Here is a 20,758-nt window from a genome sequence, read left to right on the forward strand (position 1 = left end):
CAACAAACAGGTTTGTCACTTCGCCTACCATAAATAGAGGCCTGAACATCTGTTTGCACTGGTCTAAGCCCTCAGTGATGAAACAGACCAAAGCATTGTGAGGAGCATAAGGAAGACTTAGAGGTGGCTCTCTGCTCCATATAGAGTGAATATTGGTAACCAGATCCTTCCGCATACATTCCTTTGCCTGGAACCCTAAGCCTGACATACATTTAAGATTGACTTCCTCAGAGTCACCTTATAGTTATATGTGACAACATTTTAGCCATCATACCTACATTGCACCAGCCTCTAGAAGCTCTAAACCATTCAGTGACAGTGCAACAACGCCACCCAAACTTCCACCAAGGGCCAGAGAACCAGATGTTTTAATGCTTAGTATTAGCCAACTGATACTGCCGTCGTTTTGTTACTCGTATTTATGTTGAGGACTCTTTTTTGACCAGTTCATTCCCTGCACAGTCTTCCTATTTCACTACGACCTGTGGGCTATAAGTTAGAAGCATAAATCAGCTGTTAGACAGCACATGGTACATGATAAAAACCCTTAAGCCATACTTACACCAGACAATGCCCATTATCTCAATACCACAATGCCATGTGGTACGTTCAGGTGATTACGAGCGCGTTGGATAAGCCATACTTCCAACTAAAATGCAAAAGCCTGTGGAACAGAAGAGGAATGAAAATGTTTTCTGCAATCAATGGGTGAAACCAAGTTTGCTGAATAATAAAAGAGGCAGTGATTCAATAAGATCTGTGAGATACAAAAACAAAATCATGTTTGAGTTAGAAACTCATATGAAAGCAATTTAATAGTACCCTACATATAAATACATTGACAAGATTAAACATTTACACAAATATAAATTTAATCTACTGAACCCAGGAGGCAATGGGGCTGAGTAGAGTGTTACATAACGCAGCAACAGTGTTCAATAGTGTTTGCGAAATCAGTTTGAAGTCTGATTCCTTAACATGTTTTCCCTTAACTTCCAAAACTTCTATAACAAATACTCAAGCTACTGTTTCATTTATATATATAAAGCAAAGGTATTAATTTTTGCAAATAAAGTTTACTCTAACACAACTTTCCATCTAAAATAAGCAAAGTATTAGCTAATTAATAGCTCCATTTGCCCAAGTATGCCCTAATGCTCCCTTTGGCGTTAAATAAGCAATATTTGTTCAAATTTCCAATTGTGGTTAGACGTGCATGGCGATACAAGGCACATATCAAATCATTCCAAGCTAAGTAATACCTGACTCGTTTTATTTGGGAAAATTATCCTATTAAGTAAGTGAGGAAAACATAGACGTGTGTCCCATTTAAATACTAATGGTCTGATTTAGATCTTGGCGAACAGGTTACTCCATCACAACGATGACAGATATCCCGCCCGACAAAATCTAAATCCTATTATATCCTATGGGTTTTATATTTCAGCGGATGGGATATCTGTCACAGTTGTGACAGAGTAACCCATCCGAAAAGATCTAAATAACGCTTATAGTGTGGGAGAATTCTACCAAAAGTATGCCATTTATCTGCGTTCAAAGTTACAACTATGTGCCACACAAATGCTTTCTGTATTGAAGCATCGCACCTCAGGACTTGTGTTTCATAATCACATGGAAATATTGTGCCATGCATGTCATGATTGTTATTGGTAATGCGTATGATTCTGAGTATGACTGAGTATACTAACAAGGAGGACACCATATTTGAGAGAGGAGCTTTGTCAATGAATTTGGGAAATATTTTCTCCAACCATTCACAATGGGTGCTATACATGTGGCTGTCACTTCCTGGCTCTTCCAGGGACCAATCAAGTCTCAATTAGTCTGAAGTCTCAATCTTTTAGCCAATGGCAGCAGTTTTGGTGCCAGTGTGTCACAGACCCTAGTGCGCGGAAGGAAATGGGCCCCTTGGCTGCTGTTTGAATTATAAAATACAGCAATAATCAGGGTTAAGTGGGCTCCACAGGCTTCCGGGCCCAGCACCACTGCACCTACTACACCAATGGATGCTATGCCCCTGGCTAGCATGGCTCATGTCAACGAAGAATACACAAAAGAGTAATAAAGATTACAGGAAGTATCTGGGCCAGTATCTTCACATTCATCTTCCTCATCACAATTGTTGATCTAGTATATAAAGTATAATTTTGGAATAAAAAAAACAATCAAAACCTCTAATTTGTTTGGGCAAATTATCAAACATTTTAAACAACCAAATCATTATTGACCCGATTTATCAAAGCTACCAACTACCAAGTCTGCCAATCGAACAGCAACTGACCACACCTCCCTCACAGACAAAATATGAAGAGATTAAATTGGAGAGTCCTCGCAATATAGTGGATTGGGATAAAGATATTGCTTCCAACTTCTACATTGCAAAGGTAAGTCTACATTAGAGAATATGTTGGAAAAAATGGCAATTATATATTCACTTTGAGGGTGTAGTGGTGAGGATGTAGTGGAGGGGATAGTTTTCAGCATAGTATCAAACAACCTCTATGCTACTTTGCTACTATTATCTTCACTCTCTCTTGTACAAGGAGGGCTACATCACAGTACTACTAATGCATCATGCAGAGGTAAGAAACCCCACAAATACTTTCTGAAACAAAAACTGTTGGACTATGTGACAATCTCTGCCAATTCACACATGAAACACTAACAATGTCTAAAATACCGTCTAATGTTTCTGTAATATATTTCTCTCCAAAGGTATATAGAGTCACCATGCCTGATAATGATCCTATTCACATACTCTTCAAATCCAATCTCCCAGACCCCACTCGTAACAAAAAGATTTACGTATTAGGCTAGTAGACTATGCACACTGCTGGAGTGTCCAATTAGATAAATCACTGACACTTCTAAAAAAGAATACTGCTCCTGTGGGAATGAACAAAATCTACCCTTTCATTCTGGCTGCCCATCCATGATATGAGCTTGTAGCCATAATGCCAGAAGTAAACAAGAAACAGATTTCCTCTGTGTTTTTATTCACAGCTCCAGCTCAGTAAACAGCAAAGCATCTAGCTCCAAGCCTGAAGCTCCAAGGGATTTTGCATTTGAACCGAAATCCTTCTTTATTTTTGGAAAAAGACTAGGGCACAAATTTGTGTCCTTAAAACAAGAACATCGCCTACTCTTTCACAGAATTCTAAAAGACTCAAAAGATTTCTGCAGCTGAGCTAAACAATACCTCTAAATGAATGTGGGGTTCCTGTCAATTAGATCCCTGAAGCAGCATGTGAGATTTGGGTCTGCTTGGTGGACTATTGCACCGATCAGGGCATCTGCCCAAGTGCTACTGTTCATGACCCCCATATGCCATCCTGGTGCATCGTTGTGACAAGAAGCAGGCAATTAGCCATGCAGTGTTGTGAAACAAAGGGGCCATCTCCCTGTGTGCACTGTTTGGGACGCCTGTATGCAAGGTGAGCAGGGAGGGTCATTGCTCTGGAACCAAGAAATATAGCAGGTTGCAACCTATGGAAGCAGAGCATTGATTTGATCACCAGCGCCCAGAAGCACTAGAGGCCTGCCGCCGTATTCAGGTAGACTTCAGAGGAAGCTGGTGGACGCCTGCCACCTCACCCCCAAAATCCAGATTTTCTCGTCACCGCCAAGAGACTAATGCATGCCTGGTCCTGCCAAACTGCAGCTCCATGGAAAGCAGGTAAGTCTGACTGCTGGGCCACCAAGCAACTTGAGGAGCTTGCTCTGACTAAAAGCACGACTGCACTGAGACACTATGACTTTAAGAAGCCATTGTGGAAATTCTAAGACTTTTACTTGTTAGTGAAGCCTAACGTGAACGTTACCTCACACAAATGGGAGCAAATATGAGAGGAACAACCCCTGTTTTTGGTGGTGTTACTTTGCCATTTAATCAGTCTTTTCCTCTAACACCTCCACAATCAGCTGCTTTGTCCTCTGCTCAGACAAAGGGCATTTTGCTGGATGATTAATTTTCAATTTCCCTGCTGTGATTTCAAGGAGTAGAGGAAGCATCCGACAGATACAAGCAATATCTTCTGTAATCTACTTTCTCTTACCAGTCCTCTCCTGCCAATTACCACTAAAAATGTGTTCATTATATGATACAGACAGCAGGAGCAACTCGTGCTCAGAGCATCAACCAGCATGATCTGAGTATCCTTCCAGCAGGAGATCCCAGCCTGCCTTCATCTATGAAAGAGAACCACCAGATGTTCACACACATACATTGCTTTGTGTACCAGTTTGAATTCAAGCCAGCAAATGAGGAATGCCCAGTATGCCCAGCAAATAGCATGTACAGAAGTGCTACTGCCACTCAATTTGCTCCTGCACATTTGCAACTACCCTGTTATAGAAGGAGGACCAACCAGAATGAAACTGAAATTATCGCTTCTAATTGCACATTCAGCTTCTTTAACCACTTACAGGCCCATCAGATCATAGTAACTGATACCTCACCTCCTACCACAAGGGAAAAATCACCATCCAAATGATAATTACACAGTAAGGCTGCTGCCTAAAATTTTGGAACATACCCTACAGTGGTTCCCCAGCTCTGCACCTGAATCTTTATTAATGTCCGCCATGTGGCAGACATCAAACCAACCCAAACATTTTCAGCCAAAATTTTACCAAATCCTAAAGTGTGTTGGTATATGTCAGAAAGCAGAATAATATTTGGGGGGAAAGGGAATCAAGCACAAGTAATAAAATAACACCATTGCAAGGTCGTTATAAAAGAGTAATTTAAACCTGAGCTCAAACTGGTAGTTCTGGCACAGAGCAGACAGCCTTAACTTAAACAGTGAAAAGTAAAAAAAAACACAATAAAAAAACAAAACTCCAGTTTAGAAAAATAGGTAAATGTGTAATTAACAAAGTGATACCTAAACAATAATAATCCCAAAATAGGAAATGGACATATCAATTATAAGGATATAAGATGAAAAAGCCCAAATAAAAATACAGCACTCAATGAAATTCAACAGTTGCAGATGACCAGGACCAAGGTGCTATTTCAGGCTCAAAGCAGTAGTGCCAAGGTCAGATAAACTGAGTAAATTGGTTAGGGTGAAAGTCTGTAAGTCAAAAATTCAAAAAGGTTTCTAAATCCCACTTAAGAAAGGGACCTTTACACAAAGTTCTTCCTGAATGGGTCGCTATTGAAATTGTAGTTGCCGGATACCAGAAGCAGATTGATCAAGATTTTAGATTTATTGCTGAAAGGTTTCTAAGAACAGAAAATGACTTAGTCATTGTTTTCCAGCGGTGCGGGGACCTTTGAGTGCGATACATCTCAAATGAAATCCTGTGCCATGGAACTGCTGGCCAGATACCTTTTACTGTGTGTCCCACTTAAGCTCTGGATCTTTGGAGGAATAATTTTTAATCTTTCTTCTGGGGGCGAAACAACCCCAAACGTACACTTCTAAGGCCCACAGGACTTTAGGGAAGGCCCTTAGATAGTCACATGGTGTCAGGCTGAGGCCAACAGCAGGGTCTTGTCCAGGTCCAGTTGCCACCGGTCAGCTGGGCAAATTAGGAAAAAGACCGCTTGGACAGGCCCTTCAGGTAAGAGGCTTCAAACAGCAGGTATAGGCATCCTTCTGTCCTTCTGCTACATTCATGCCTAGCTCCAGCTAATGGGTGGGTGTGACTCCTGGCTCTTTCATAACCACTTTTTCAGTAGTTCCTGTTTGCATTACTGGAAACAGACCCAAAGTGCCAAGTGTCATGGTATTTCCAGAATGACTGAAGTCTTCAGCCACACTAAACCTGGGATCTAACAGCTGGGGTGTGTATGAGAGTGTATTATAAAAATCACCAGTATCCTCCCATATCAAACACTAAAATCCAGTTTTAAGCAAGCCCCACCCCGCCCCCCCACAAAATAGGACAAAAAGCAGTGTCCCTCAGCAACCAGAGAGGGACTACACTAGAATTGTGTTCTTGTTCTGCTTGAACCTTTCAAAGGTGACAAAGCTTTTCATGTGGCTCAGACAGACCTGTCAAGCAGGATGGCAACAGCCCCCACTCTAAATATTCTGCTGAGCTCAGAGGAGTCAACCAGTCCATTCTGGTCAACCTATTAAACAAATCTATAGTGTGGTTCCTGGGTGGAAGTTCACACCTCATAAGGGTCAACTATTTGGTTGACAGCTGCTGAGGGAGCTAACTTAAATTAGCCCACATGAGCTTCAGAAAGGAAACAAGTAGCTTTCCAAAAAGTTACTGTTACTAAATATTTATTTCAATTCAACTTCACCATTGAATCAAGCTTTCAATAAATTAAAAAAATTGTTGTTGAACTATTTTTCTAAACTGGTCCCAAACTGGAGCTAGCAGAAATGTATATTTTAATCTGTACTCTAGTTTTTCTCTTAGGACAGCCAGAGCATTTAACAGTACAAATGTTTTTAAAGCATTTTTAGTGGTGGTACATGGTAGCAATAGATTTCCCATTTTTAAATTCATGCACTGTACCTTTGGTGGTAGATGGCAGCAATAGATTTCCCATTTTTAAATTCGTGCACTTTAACTTCTGAGTTACAAGCTCTACATAGAGGTGTGTTTTTGTTATTTAAAAGGACAGGTAGGCTACACTGTTAGTCCAGAAGTCATATTTTCCTTGTCACACCAATGGATGGCACTATATGTTTTACACTTCACATTCCGCATTTAACTTCCTAGGCCAGAGGTGTAGTTTCTACATCATACACTATTGCCGTACAGGATAGTTAAATATGTTAGCTATGGAGTAGACACTTTTTACATGTTTTTGGGATCAGAGCGCATACGGTGAGCACCAGACAGCAGTGCCCAGTTTGCAGAGTCTCAAAACAAACCAGCAATAAAATTCTGCAAACAGGAGCATTTCCTCGTATATACTAAAAACCTTTTTTGCATTCACAAACTCCAATTCAGAATATTTCTGACAATAAAAAAGGTTTGTACTTCTGGCCCTTAATTCCATTTAGGCCTGTTGAGGGAAAGTCTAACAAAGCCTGCACAATAAAATAGTGTTTGCCATTTATTTCACCTTGAGAGCACACTACCTCCAATACGTAGTGTACCCTGTTTCTATATATTAGCTATGTGGGTTTGCAGGAACACACTTTTTGGTGAGACTTATGAATATATAAAAATATGATTTTCCTACACAACAAAGGCATTTTTCCTTTCCATGTGTCAATGAAGGGTATTTAAACTGCAGTCCAAGCATAGCAAAGAGGTGCTCTCAGCAGACACGCATTTTCTCATATATGTTGAAGGTATAAACACACACTGCCATCCACATATGAAATTTAACTTCCCTTCTATATGTACTTTTTCTTTGCCATCTAGAATGATCTTACAGGGCTAATAAATAGATTAATTGGATGAAACCAATATCACTATTGCCATTTTAGGGGAAGATCACGAACACGGTGTCACTGATTAGCTGTGTTAAAGGACACATATTCTTAATACCAGCATAAATATGGTCCAGAAAAAGGCAAACATTCTGTGATAATCATACAGGAAAGGTGAATTTCATACAATTGGTCAGAGAGTTTATAATGTATAATCCATTCCTATTGCATTTGAAATAGAATTTACAATGTAATCCCCTTCTTGTTGTATTTGTCCAAGTTCACAATGCATAATCCCGTTTTATTGCATTTGTCACAGAATACACAGCATAAATCGCATTTCTTTTGTATTAGGCAGACAGTTCTCAATGTGAAACCCCTTCTGACTGCACTGGTGGTGAGGTTGTTTCTTGCAAAATCATTTGCTACTGTATTTAATATTAACTCTGTGTTAATAATTTTCTCATCAATTATGAGTAATGTAATTATTTATTAGTGGACTGACAAAACTACTGTCTGGTAAATTGCGTGAAGGAAAGGTAATCAACATGTGGTGGTGTTTGTTCTATGTCTTATATCTTTTTTATGATGATCTCATAAGTTTTGGCTGATGGATAAACTCTGAGGCCTGGCTTAGAAAAAGAATGACATCACTTAAAAGAGCAAGTTTAGACAGAGGGGTAACCAAACCCCAAATCATTGCCTACTAAGGTAATTAGTGAGCTTCCATGTAAGAAAATACCCGTCTAGATGCTTTAATGCACTGTTGTAGCAAACCCACGAATAAAGGCTTATTTTCTTTAACATGTGCTTTCTTCATGACTTTTCATAAAAAGCATACAAGACCAATGGTATGTGACATAAGGTTTCCTAATGAACCAATCAGGCTTGGAGTATTTATCATTCTCTTGTCATCAAAATCAACTCAGTCATACTGTATTTAGCGTAAGCTTTACAAAAAGTCAGCCAGTAGGTATACAGTCATAAAACTAAAACGAAACAATATTCAGCACCTCATAAGGGGATACAATATGAATTATCACAGTGCACATCTTCTACCTCCAGGGCTTGTCAGAGGGGGTATCCAACACGTGGGGCCACATGCATCAAACTTAGGAATTGCGATTCCTAATTTGCGATTTTTAAGAAATCGCAAATTAGGAATCACAATTCCGTATGTATGTTGGAATCACAAAACAAATTGTGATTCCTACACATTCCTTATTTGTACCTCACAAATTGAGAATCGCAAATAAGGAATGGCTTCCCATTCAGTCCTATGGGCATAGAGGCCTGTAGGAATCAATGAAAATTGCATGCGCAAATGCAATTTCAAGGGTGCAAGGGTGCCAAAAAGACACCCTGATGCACCCCTGAAAGTGCAATTAAAAACATGTTGCACACACACATGCCCCAAGGGCATGTCTGTGTGCAACATAGAACTTTGAAAAATGCATTTTGTGCATTTTTCAAAGTTTTCGCAAATTACCATCAACTTGAAATTGATGGTAATTTTTGTTTCTTAAAAGGGAAATCGCTAATTTGTTTTTGTTGCATTGCATTTAGGGAATCGCAATTTAAGTAATCGGGATGATGCATCCCAAATTCAAAAATTGCAGTCACAAATGGGCAGATTCTGTGAATCTGCCCCTTTGCGACCGCAAAAAACAATGATGCATGTGCACCTAAAACCACTGCCTTCTGCAGAATTCTCTGAGATTTCTCATAACAAAAGCTGTCTATATATTTTAACACAGTCTAATAATAATAAGCAACCCTTAAAAACCTATTGTATTTAACATATGCATTTCACAACAAATATGTCAGGCAACTGCCTTTGTGGTAACTTTTCGTAATCATCTGAGCAAAGCTATGCATGGCAGCTGACAAATATTCTCAATGACCTAATGTGGCCTACAGCGTAACTGTCTTGTTACTGCTTTGTCAAGCCTGCTGTATTGAGCATTTGGTTTCCCACAAGGCACAAAGTGCATTGCACTCACTCTTTCCAAGTGAACACATGCACAATGTCTAATTAAAGCTTGCAGAAAGGAAGATCAATATATAGGTGGAGCATTTGCCCATCTCATAGTGCTTCTTAAAGCTCTTTTTCTGGTGATGATATAACACCTGGCAACAGTTGTGCCCTCAATCTAGATCTAAAAACTGCTTCACAAAACATGGTCTTTCCATCAATGGTAAGATGCATTTTGGGATGAATGTATGTTGTGAAATATTCAACTTTCACTCTATGGGTCATATGAGGTCTAATTCTGCTTCCACTCCTTAATGCTTTGTGTACATAAACAAATTGGACATAAAGAGCTTCCATTACTTTTTTTATTTATTCGGATTTTATATATAACAAAGCAGAGATCACTTGAGAAGTGAAAGTATGGTACAATCAGGAATTAACATTTTTAGAACAAAGAAGAAAAAATATATTTGCATGCTTTTTGAGTAACAGAGCAACGTGAATTATTTCACTGCTAAATGAAGATTTGAAAAAAATAAATGATAAAGGACTGGATCTATAGCAATGTCCTGGAGTCTTACTGAAAGCACACACATTTGACAAGCTTTCTACGCTTTGAGTTTTACCATAATATATGGTGATGTCTTTGAAAGTTGCTATTTCTAGAGCCAGTTATCTAGGCCAGCTGGTTGATCCCTTGTTATAGCAGGTACATGGGCATTTTACCATTTAAATTGTTTTGCAGCGTTAAGAATCAGAAGGACCTTGCAAGGATTACCTCCTCTGAACAGCTTTAATAAAAAGCAGATGATCATGATGTCAAGAGATTATGTCTGAGAAAATGGAACTCTACCAACTTTTTAAATGCAAAGAGATTTTCTTATTTATCGTGACCATTTGTAACTGCTAACAGATTGAAAAAATAAACGAACATTGAAAAGACTGTATTTCGCACTATACACTTGGGTCTTATTTAAGACAGCCTTATTGAATAGCACACCAATGACTTCTGGGCTGCTTGAGTGTCACCACAATCTATGTTGACTTCTTTGAATTATAAATTATTGGAAGTGAATTCTAAACAAGGTGCCATGCTGGTGGCAGCATTCTGTAGAAACATTTTAAATAAACCCTTAATTAAACCAAAACAGTTCAGTCTGCAAACCCACAAGAAGGAGGCACATTGAGACAGCTCACCGCTTGGGATTATCAACAGAATGGCAGGAAGATATGGTCTGTGGATGGAGAGGGTATTAATATGAACGGTACGTTGGGTGTGTGTCTATTATTAAGGATCATTTACAAATATGCGGATGTTATAACTGATGTTCGACGAAATCAAGATGCAGACATCACAGAAAAAGGATTCTAAGTAGAGTTACACATTTTCTTAAATATGTGATTCTGTGTTTTTAAATAAAACAAAGATTTTGGGCGCAATTCTTGGGAAGAGCAGCTGATTGAGTTGTTCTTCCTATGATGAGACAATTTTAAAGTGCAGCTTTTCTGATTAAAGCTTGCATTTATCCACTTTGCTCTGAACGCCAAGAAGTCAATGGTGGAGGAGCGTCGCCCCACTGACTGGCTCAGAGCCAGTAAATGTCAATTAATACGATGTTCTTGCATCGTTTTAATTTACATTTGCTGGCTCTTAGCCAGCGCTGTTGGGAGGGGTGGGGTCGACCGGCTCAGGCTGACAAAAACACACATGCGCACTTAAACCCCAACAACTCCCTGGTCTGAGCAGGGTGAATTTCCTGCCTGCTCAGACAAATCCCTGCGCTGCTCTTTAGTGCGGGGAATAGACAGGGAGTCTGTCCCAGGGGCTGCTAGGACCAGCAGGTAGGAAGAGGAGGCACGAGGAGATGCGACTCTGGAGTGGCCAGCGTAAAATGTAAATATGCTTTTTTTATATTCAGTCTCCCCCGCACGACCCCACGCCCATCACCACCCTTCGTTTATGGTGGCCCCGCTGGTCTATGTTACAAATGACTTGAGATAACTACTGAGAAGTTTCTCAGATACCTTTCACCATCAGGTATTTTTTATCTTTCTGACGTTTAACGAGGAGTTTTCATGTGGAAGACTTTATCGTAAATACAGGTATTCCAGGCTCTACCAGCCGTCACTTGAGGCGAGCGAGATAGGGTGATGAAGCAGTCAATGCTTTTGTATGTGTTGAAAGGCAGGTGGCCAAGAGCAATACAGTTTTCAAAGATACCAGACACAATGTATTACAAAGACAATGGTTTAACTCGGTTTGTCGATTTCAATTCGTTCTACAGCTTTCATTTGTTTTTCTTATGATATATCACATTCCCAGACTGCAATAAAATGTACACTACACTGAATATAATGTAAAGTTGAGGTTAGAGCTTCAAAAACAACAAGCATTGGCCATGCAATAGATCTCTTATTTGCGATAGTTAGAGCTATTGGGATTGTAAATGACAATGTGTTTTACCTATGTGTTTTGTTTTATGTGGGGTGGAGTGGAATTATGTTTGTTGTATTGGAACTGTTAGTTGTGAAATTGTATTGAGTGGAATTGTGTGGAGTGGAGTGTATTTGTGTTTTGGAATTATTTGGTATGGTGAATAGGTTGGCGTGAGAGCAGCATCAAATAGATAGAAAGGAGGCTAGAGAGGAAAATGTCATTTGTGGATGAAGTGGTGAACAAATTTTAGAGAGAGGAGCAGAGAAAAATGGGGATAGCTGGCCGCTTTTGTATGCCGAAGACTCCCTAAGAAGAGGAGGAGAGCGTAGTGGAGTGGCGTGGATTTAGTGGGTAGGGTAGAAACATAAGTTAAAGAATCGGGCAAATAATAACTATCACTATTGACTACATACAAACAACGTGTGTGTTTAGACAGATGCGTTCCCTTGATGTAGTGCGACTGCAGACACATGCTCAATGGCAGCTGCACCCACAGTGAAATAACTTCTCACTTCAAGGCCTGCTTTGGCACAAGAAGCCTATGTATAATGTATCATTTCAATGTTTGAGAAAAATGTGTTTAATGTTTACCTCTCATCTTTAAACGTGAACCTAGGAAGCTGCTCAACTGAGACACAGGCTGGGCACTCAGTAGTAATTATATCACTGAAAGCCAAACAAGGTGACTGCAAATAGTGAGCCAGAAGCCATCATGCTTACTACAACATAACTAGAGATCAACACACAACACAGGAACAAAAGTAAGGGGTGGCTTTCCTTCCAAGTGACAACAGATATTTTCGTGAAGGCAGATAAATATAAACGGACTGTGCTATCAGGTCTTCTTGAGCACCGCAAGTTTGTTAAATTACTCCACATTTGTGTGACGCCAGATCAGACTTTAAACACAGTTACACAAAGACATTTCCACAAACAAGGCTGCACTTGTTCGCTAGGAATGTTGGAAGAGCAGAGCCACAAGAATTATTTTAATAAAGTGTTAATTTAAAGGGCATTTTTTCTGTACCCGAGGATAGCTGGAGCCAGGGTTGGATTGGGATCTAAAGTAGGCCCAGGCACGTTAAAAAAAAGTGGCCCACATTTGCGGATTGCCTTTCCGCAAAACTCTGCTTTGGGGAAGTTTTATGGAAAGATGGGGAGAGGTCTCTGACAGAGGAATGTTTTGATAAATTCACTTAGATAAGAAAAAAGGCACGGATTAGTTCACACTGGTAACCACATCTGAATACAAGTGAGGCCACTTCAGCTTAGGCCCCCTACCCCCACTCAATCTGCATAACCTAATGGGCCAGCCCAGCGAGAGAAAGGGTGTGACACCTCCGCCCCATAGGTAAAAGGAAGGTAATAGAGGCCCATCTGCCTCCAGGAAGGCCTCTCAGGCCCCCACTGGGCCGCAGGCAGCATTCTAACAGCACAGATACCACCAGGCTGCTCAAAAAAGCGGCCAACAGCTGGAACTTGGGAACCGGCCCCTCGGCCATTGCCCGAGTGCCCACCTTACCAATCCGACCTTGACTGGAGCCTAGTCAGACAAATATTTCTGTTTTACTTGAAATAGTCATACGGAGATGGGGGACAGGCATGTTTTTAACCTGGAGCAGCTGAAAATCACAGTAATGATAAAAGTACATTAAGCCTTTAAAAATGCATTTGCCATAAAAGCAAAGTGCTGAGGCTTTGTCTGGTGAAAGGAAGCACTTTTGTATCATCTCAGCCGTTAAAAAGTCACTCATTTTTCTTTTCTTCAGATTTTATTCTAATGATTTACCCCAAGGAATTGTTGTAAATCTCAAACTGAATAATAATTTTTAAATTATTCAAGGTTCCAACTATCCAAGTGTCTGATATACCCTAGTTTGGTTTTTAGAGTTAACAACATTTGTAGTTTCCAATCAGAAAAGATTTTTAGGGCAGAGAGGCAGAGCAGCTCTGGGCCTCTCACTGGCAAGGAAAATCTATGAAATAAAAGGCAAATATGGGACATTGAATCGTAGAAGTAAATGAAGGCGCTCAAGTTTGGAGGAGGAAATAAAGGCCTAAAAACCAATGTAAAAATGAAAGAAATACGACGGTAGATGTCTTCCCGATAGGGGACAAGTACATGTTGAAAACCATGTATTTTTCATAACGCTTTCCCTTTTAAATTACGAATCTGACATACCCTCCAGAGTCCTCTTTTTTTCTCTCAAAAAAGCACCTGGGCTAATTATCGAAACCTCTGCACAGTCTATGGTCAAAATAAAACATTGAATAAAACAAAAAACCTCAACAAAATACACACAGATGTTTTAAAGAAAGACCATCCATGGCCTGCCTGTCACAAAAGCAAGCAACCCCTGGAAATAGTATCTGTTCAGAAAGTAAATACGCGGTTGCTCCCTTTAAGGGAGTTACGGTAATGCTGCTATTCCTCACCACAGCTGTCTTTGCCTTAGAAAATTGGGAGACTTTTAATTGGCCTCATGGGGACCAGAATGGCACAAGAGACCACACACACTTCTTCTGACACAGTACCTGAAATGGGGGCCAACTCAAAAGCAAGAAATCTCTTCCAATAAGGCCTGTTCAGAAAGTAAATTGCGGTTGCTCCCTTTAAGGGAGTTACGGGACGGTCTCTGTTCCTCACCATGGCTGTCTCTGCCTTTGAAAATGGGGAGACTTTTAATCAGACTCACTGGGACACGGAATGGTACAAGAGACCACACACACTTCTTCTGTCATAAAACCTGAGATCGGGGCAGCCGCTCCGGCTGTGGCGAGCCACACGCACAGGGCTTGCTGTGCTGGAGGAGGTGCTCGGCTCCTGAAATGCATGTCTGGTCGCGGCAGCATCGGGACCTCACATATCACAGTAGTTATCTTTGAAAAGGTAGTCTTTGTTTAAGTTTAAATAAGCTAAGAACAAAACATGGATAAAATATTATTAAAATCCAATTAGTGGTGTTTAATGTTTCAGCACGAAAGGAGCAGCGAAGAAGTCCTACACGCACATCAAACTTAAAAAGAGTTCCTAAAAAAAACACTTAAACACACAAGTGGATGTTTTCCAATAGTTAGTCCCTACTGCATGGGTGTAACCAAATGGAGAAAAGCAGGGACACACCAAGAAATGATTCACTAGCAAACAAACGATTTGTAAGGACGAGCCATTAAAAGCCAAGGGGCTGGCTAGAACACCACAAACTGATCATAGTATGTCTTGAGAGACAGCACATGGGTTGCCTAGTGTCGACCTAAAAAGGTGTTTGGAGTGACAATTGAATGCTATATACGCAGCCGGCATTCCGTAGAGTATATCACACATCACACACAAAGACTGGAACTCCTCTTCATAGGCTGTGCAGCTGCAAGAGGCACTGTTCAAATATTCAATAATGGGAACACAGGACATTTGTATAGATATACAGTGTACTGAACTGCTCATTTGTTCGTTCATGTATGCGCTACACATACACATGTCCACTTCCTTTGGTAACAGTGTGCAACATCCAACAGATTAGAGAACAAGCTCGAATACTCCACTGTTAGTACACTGCACTAATATTTAATATTGCCTTCTCCATGACTCTCAGCCTTCTCTTAATTCGTCTGTGTATGCACATACCACACACACAAACACAAAGTCACACAGTGTGTCTATATATATAGCCGATTAAAAGCTGCATGTTTTACAGTCATCAAAATGTACATGAAAATACAGTTTAAAAATAAATTCTGTTGCAAAAGGTTTGCAAGTGAATGGGCGATGAAGAAACATCTGTGTGTAATTTGAAACAGAAACATTGAAATCAATCACTTTGGAAATCTGTGAAATCGTTAATTAAATCTAAACTCTGTGTGATGCTGCATAATTTCTGCATTAAAATGTAGAACCCTGAAGCAATATTATCAGTATACTGTTCATTCCTATGCTACGGATCTGAAATATCTGTTTTACTTCGGTCAAAACTTTAAACTGTTTACTGTAAGATGGTTTAGGACAGTTATTATAGCAAACAGCATTGATATGTTGGATGACATTTTAGTTACAAATATCTATGCGTATCCATGACTGTTAACAAATATAAGTTAATATTGAATATGTCTTTTGACTGAATATTTAGATTGTGGCAAGAAGTGATTTTTATTGTCAATGATTCCTAAAAAAGTTAGTTTTTTTATTGAGAAATAACTCTATTTGTTTCAAAATGAGTGAAGCATTCAGGTTACACTTTCTCAATTGACATAGAAAATGAAGTTCAGGTCCGCTGCATTATTTCTTTCTTACAGGGTTTGTGTGGCACCTAATCCACAGGAGTCCTTTAAACTGCAGCTCTGGTACTCCTGAGTGACTTCTTTGGTATGCACTGAGGTGCAAAGGCACTTTTTTTTTTTTTTTATTATATTTTTATGGAGAGTTCATAGACTTAATCAACATACAATGATATCATATATAAATACATATTTCAAAATATTGAGAAGAAAAACGAAAAATTAATTAAATCTAAAGTTCAATGTATTACAGTGTGATAAATATCCATATCAGAAAATACTCAATAATGCAATCACAATATTTCTACAATACAGGAAGAGGACCTAGTAATTTAAAGTGCAGCAGTGCAAGGAATCAACATAATCTAAAGTGCAGAGTGCTGTAACCGAACATATACTCAAATATATATTCTCTCCTTTTATATCCACTACAAGATGTTATTCTATATCTCAAACACACTCCAATATTTCTTATATTTTCTTACAGTTCCTGATCTTAATGCATATTTTTTTTCCAGTTCTTGTATTCTAGACAGCTTTGCCCTCCATGCATTAAAAGTGGGTATCTTCTCTGTTCTCCACGCTTGCAGAATTAAAGATCTTGCTATTGAGACTGCGACAAACAAGCCTTCCTCATGCGCAGAGGTATCAGGAGAGCAGCCCAAAACCACTGTCGATTTGTCAAATAAAATGCACGGATCAATTATAAATTTAAGATATTTCTCGATCTCCTCCCAGAAACTCTGGATTTTGGGGCATTCCCAGATGATATGCGTCCAGGTTCCTTTCTCTGTACAACGAAAGCATTTATCTTCTATTTGCGGGTATATTTTATGAAGAAAAGAGGGTGTTCTATATATCAACCATTTCGCATAATATTGCATGCGTTTAAGGTTTGCCCCTCTGAATATGGCTGTATTAAGTTTGTTAAGCCTATTCCAGGTTGATTTAAGAATCTGCATATCTTCCCTTTTCTTCCATCTATCCCTGACTTTTTCGTATAGTGATAGAGATTTATTATCATCAAAGATCTTAGTCCAGTTACTAATTTTCCGATGTGTGGGGGAATTAAGGGCTTCACTAATACTAATTTTATAACACAAGCTTTCCATATCTAAATTTTCCAATATGGATTTCAATTTAATAAATGACCATTTCAAAATTGTATTTAAATGTTGGAGTCCTGCTTCGATTTCCACCCAGTTTTTCCAACCATTCCCCCGAATAAAATCCTGGATTTGAACATATCCGTTTTCTTCCCACAACTTTAGTATATTATTCTCTAAAAGACATGTTTCCCCCGTATGTATGTTTGAAAGCCTTGTTGAAATATTAATTCTTAAAATATCGTAGTGTGCTAACAGCTGAGTTTTTTGTCTAAATAACCATTGTCGGGTCTTATAACGGACTTTTTTAGGATATTTAGTCACTCTCGTTGGGTCTATTATATTGCACTCCCTTAGGATCTTATTCATAAAAAGTTATCCACCTCGTGAGGATCTAAGAAAAAAAATCTAAGACTGTAATGTGCAAATGTCACATAATAATAATTTCTAATATTTGGAAGGGATAATCCTCCATCAGCGAAAGGATAGTTTAAAGTGCTAAGGGCTAATCTTGGTACCGTATTTATCCATAGAAAAGTAGAAAACATACTGTCTATCTCTTTAAAAAAAAAAGTGGTCTGTATTGCACAAGGAGCTGCACTAAAAAGAAAATTAAAAAGTGGAAGAATAGACATTCTAATTAACGCGACTCGTCCGATTATTGACAATGGAAACTGATTCCATCGTTTTAGCTGAGACTGTACCTTTTTTAACAATGGAATATAATTTAGGGAGTAAAGATCTTCTATTCTCTGAGTTACATAGATTCCTAAATACCTCTTCAGACGGGTATTATATGTCTGTCTAAATTCCAGTAAAAGAGAGTTCACTTCACAATTACATAATATAATTTCTGTTTTAGACTTATTAATTTCATAACCCCCTATCTTTTCAAACTCTGCAAAAATACTCATAACTTCCATCTGGGTATTTATCTTTGGGTTCAGGAAGAGGACAATGTCATCAGCATATAATTTTATGTTTGTCATTCCTTTAACCGGAACCGTATGGGCTCTTTTTTCCCTGATTGCAATTGCTAATGGTACTATGAATAGAGCGAATAAAATCGGGGAAAGGGGACAGCCCTGTCTGGTGCCTCTATTTATTTGGCATGTCCCTATATTAACAGAGTTGATTAAAATTTGGGCCTGTAAGTTTGTATAAAGTTGTTTCAATAGAAAAATAATCTTATTTGGGAAGCCAAAATTTTCTAAAATTGTAAAAAGACAATTCCAAGAAACAAGATCAAATGCCTTTTCGGCATCTAAAAACCAAATCTGCGCTTTAACCTTATTAATATTTAAAAAATCTAGTGCCTCTAATAAAATTTTTTATTATTATACAGCTGTCTCCCTGCTACAAAGCCGCACTGATCTGTCCCAATAAGGGATCCCACCATCTTATTTAGGCTATTGGCAAGGAGTTTAGTAAACATTTTGTAATCAGTATTTAAAAGGTTTATTGGTCTATAAGAGTTCACATTTTCACTATCTTTATCTTTTTTTAGAATACTGACCACTACTGCCGTACGAAAAGATGCAGGTGGGTCACCCCCTTGTAATAAATAATTTGCAAGTTTTAAAAATTCGGGGCAAAGTACAGTAGAAATTGCTTTAAAAAATTCTGCGGGAATACCATCCTCTCCAGTGTCTTTGCAATTAGGCAAAGAGCTGATAACCACATCGAATTCTTCCTTTGTAAATTCGGCTAGCAGCAGCTCTTTAAAATTAGTTTCCAAAGTTGGAATTGGCAATTCCCGCAGAAATTCATCAATTATCTCTGGAGAGACCTGCTGAGTTGTCTGATATATGTCTTTATAATGTCTAAGAAACACCTCGCCTATTAATGGCGTAGTTTTTATGCAAGTTTTGGTTTCTTTGTCCTGAATACATTCGATTCTGTTTCAAACTTGTTCTTCCTTTGCTTGCCAAGCTAGCAGTCTTCCCGTGTACTTGCTATCTTCATAGCTTGTCTGAAGATATAACCTGCTTGCCCTATCCCCTAAGTCATAATAAAATTCCCTCATTCTTGTTTTTGCATTCAGTACTTCTTGCCTATTATTTAAAGTCCTATTTCTGAAGTATTCTTGATTTGCATGAGCTAGACTGTTTTCTATTGCCATTCTTTCCTCCTTCTTAGCTTTTTGTTTTGGTATCTCTTTTGAGGTAATTATGCCTCTCAGTGTAGCCTTAAAAGCATCCCATATTATGTTAATTGGGGCAGAATCTTTATTTATAGAGAAGAAAGAGTCAATCTCCTTCCCTAAATCTGCGCACCATTGCTCATCTGCTAAGTTAAATTTATTAAAATACCACCTTCTTGATACTTGTTCATCTTTCTTCCCTAAAAGAGTTTCCATTTTAATGAGTACATGATCTGAGATGGCATTTGCTATATGCTCATATTTACTAACTTCCAGATTATGGGGAGTTAGAAAAAAGTCAAGCCTTGATGATGAGTCATACTTTGCTGAGTAGCAAGAGCACTCACATGCCAAGTGCACAAGTAAGTAGCCGCTTAATCTTTAGCTCTCTTCTCCCGATAAAACCATAATGAACTGAGTTATATGCTAAAATACAGGTCATTAAACAGTGCAAATTACGCAGGTCTGCCATGTCTAATATAACAATTGTGCAAATCATACAACTAAGTGCAAATCACGCATCTAGGACAGCATATTACAGTACAGTTTGTAACAATTGTGCAAAAAGCTATTAAAATGCGAATCAGGTAGTTATTAGGCCACTCAAAACAATATACTACAGTACGATTTATATCAATTATGGAAGGTAAACACTGAAGTGCAATAAAGTGCAATATGTGCAATATGTGCAATATGTGCAACATGTTCAATATAACAGCTATACAAGACAGCATCATTCCCTAACAGCATTATGTATCCTTTTCCTTAACTTATTCAAAAAATCAATAAATAAACAAAGGCACTTGAGTAGTCTCCCACCCTAGAGTGTTGAGGACATAGCCCTCTAATTTCCCTCTGTGCAAGCTGTGGCTGGTAGCATCAGTTATACTTTTTGGGGTGCATTACTGGCATCCCTATTAGGGTGGTCACCTCACTCCAGTTCGTTAAGGACACTTTCTCCAGTCCTAAATATTTCATCTACAAATTACTTTTTCAGGTGTATTAATCTAATCAGTTCAATGGCGGCAAAGCAAGACTACTCAACCAGAATACATGTTTACCCCACCAAAGTTCAAGACTGGAAACTGTATCTCTGATAGCCTGGAGAGTTGTGGTCAATCTAACCTCTATGAAAATTAAGGACAGTGTTTTGGTGTTCACAGTAGGTAGCCCTGTATTTTGTTTTTATATCTGAAGTTTTTTCAATATTTAGTACATATTTTGTGCAATAATGATTGCAACAATTGTAAAGTATGCTCATAGAAGATGGTTTGTGTGAGATGGTAATGTGGAAACATCTCAAGGTTTGAAAGCATGCAGTGTACACAACAGAGGATGGATGCTGCCCAAAGAGAACTTAAATAACAGCCCTATCACACTTTTTCCTGACATGTTTCTTTCTTTCCAACACTTGTCTTTATAGAATACACAACATTTCCCACCTGAGAAGTC

The 20,758-nt window shown here is 38.8% G+C and overlaps 1 protein-coding gene across 4 annotated transcripts in view; it reads right to left on the bottom strand.

Annotated features, from left to right (window-relative positions):
• LOC146855301 (synaptotagmin-1) overlaps positions 1-20,758 on the bottom strand; it is a 4,118,085-nt gene that overhangs the window by 2,491,958 nt on the left and 1,605,369 nt on the right. For 2 of the 4 annotated variants that reach the window (XM_085653000.1, XM_085652998.1), the window contains exon 6: positions 563-664. The exons of the other annotated variants lie outside the window; for them this stretch is intronic. The gene's annotated coding sequence lies outside the window, so the exon portion shown is untranslated. The remainder of the gene's footprint in view (positions 1-562; positions 665-20,758) is intronic. 4 annotated transcript variants of the gene reach the window in all.

This window comes from Triturus cristatus, chromosome 4_1 (genome assembly GCF_964204655.1).
Source record: "Triturus cristatus chromosome 4_1, aTriCri1.1, whole genome shotgun sequence".
Classification (NCBI taxonomy): Eukaryota; Metazoa; Chordata; class Amphibia; order Caudata; family Salamandridae; genus Triturus; species Triturus cristatus.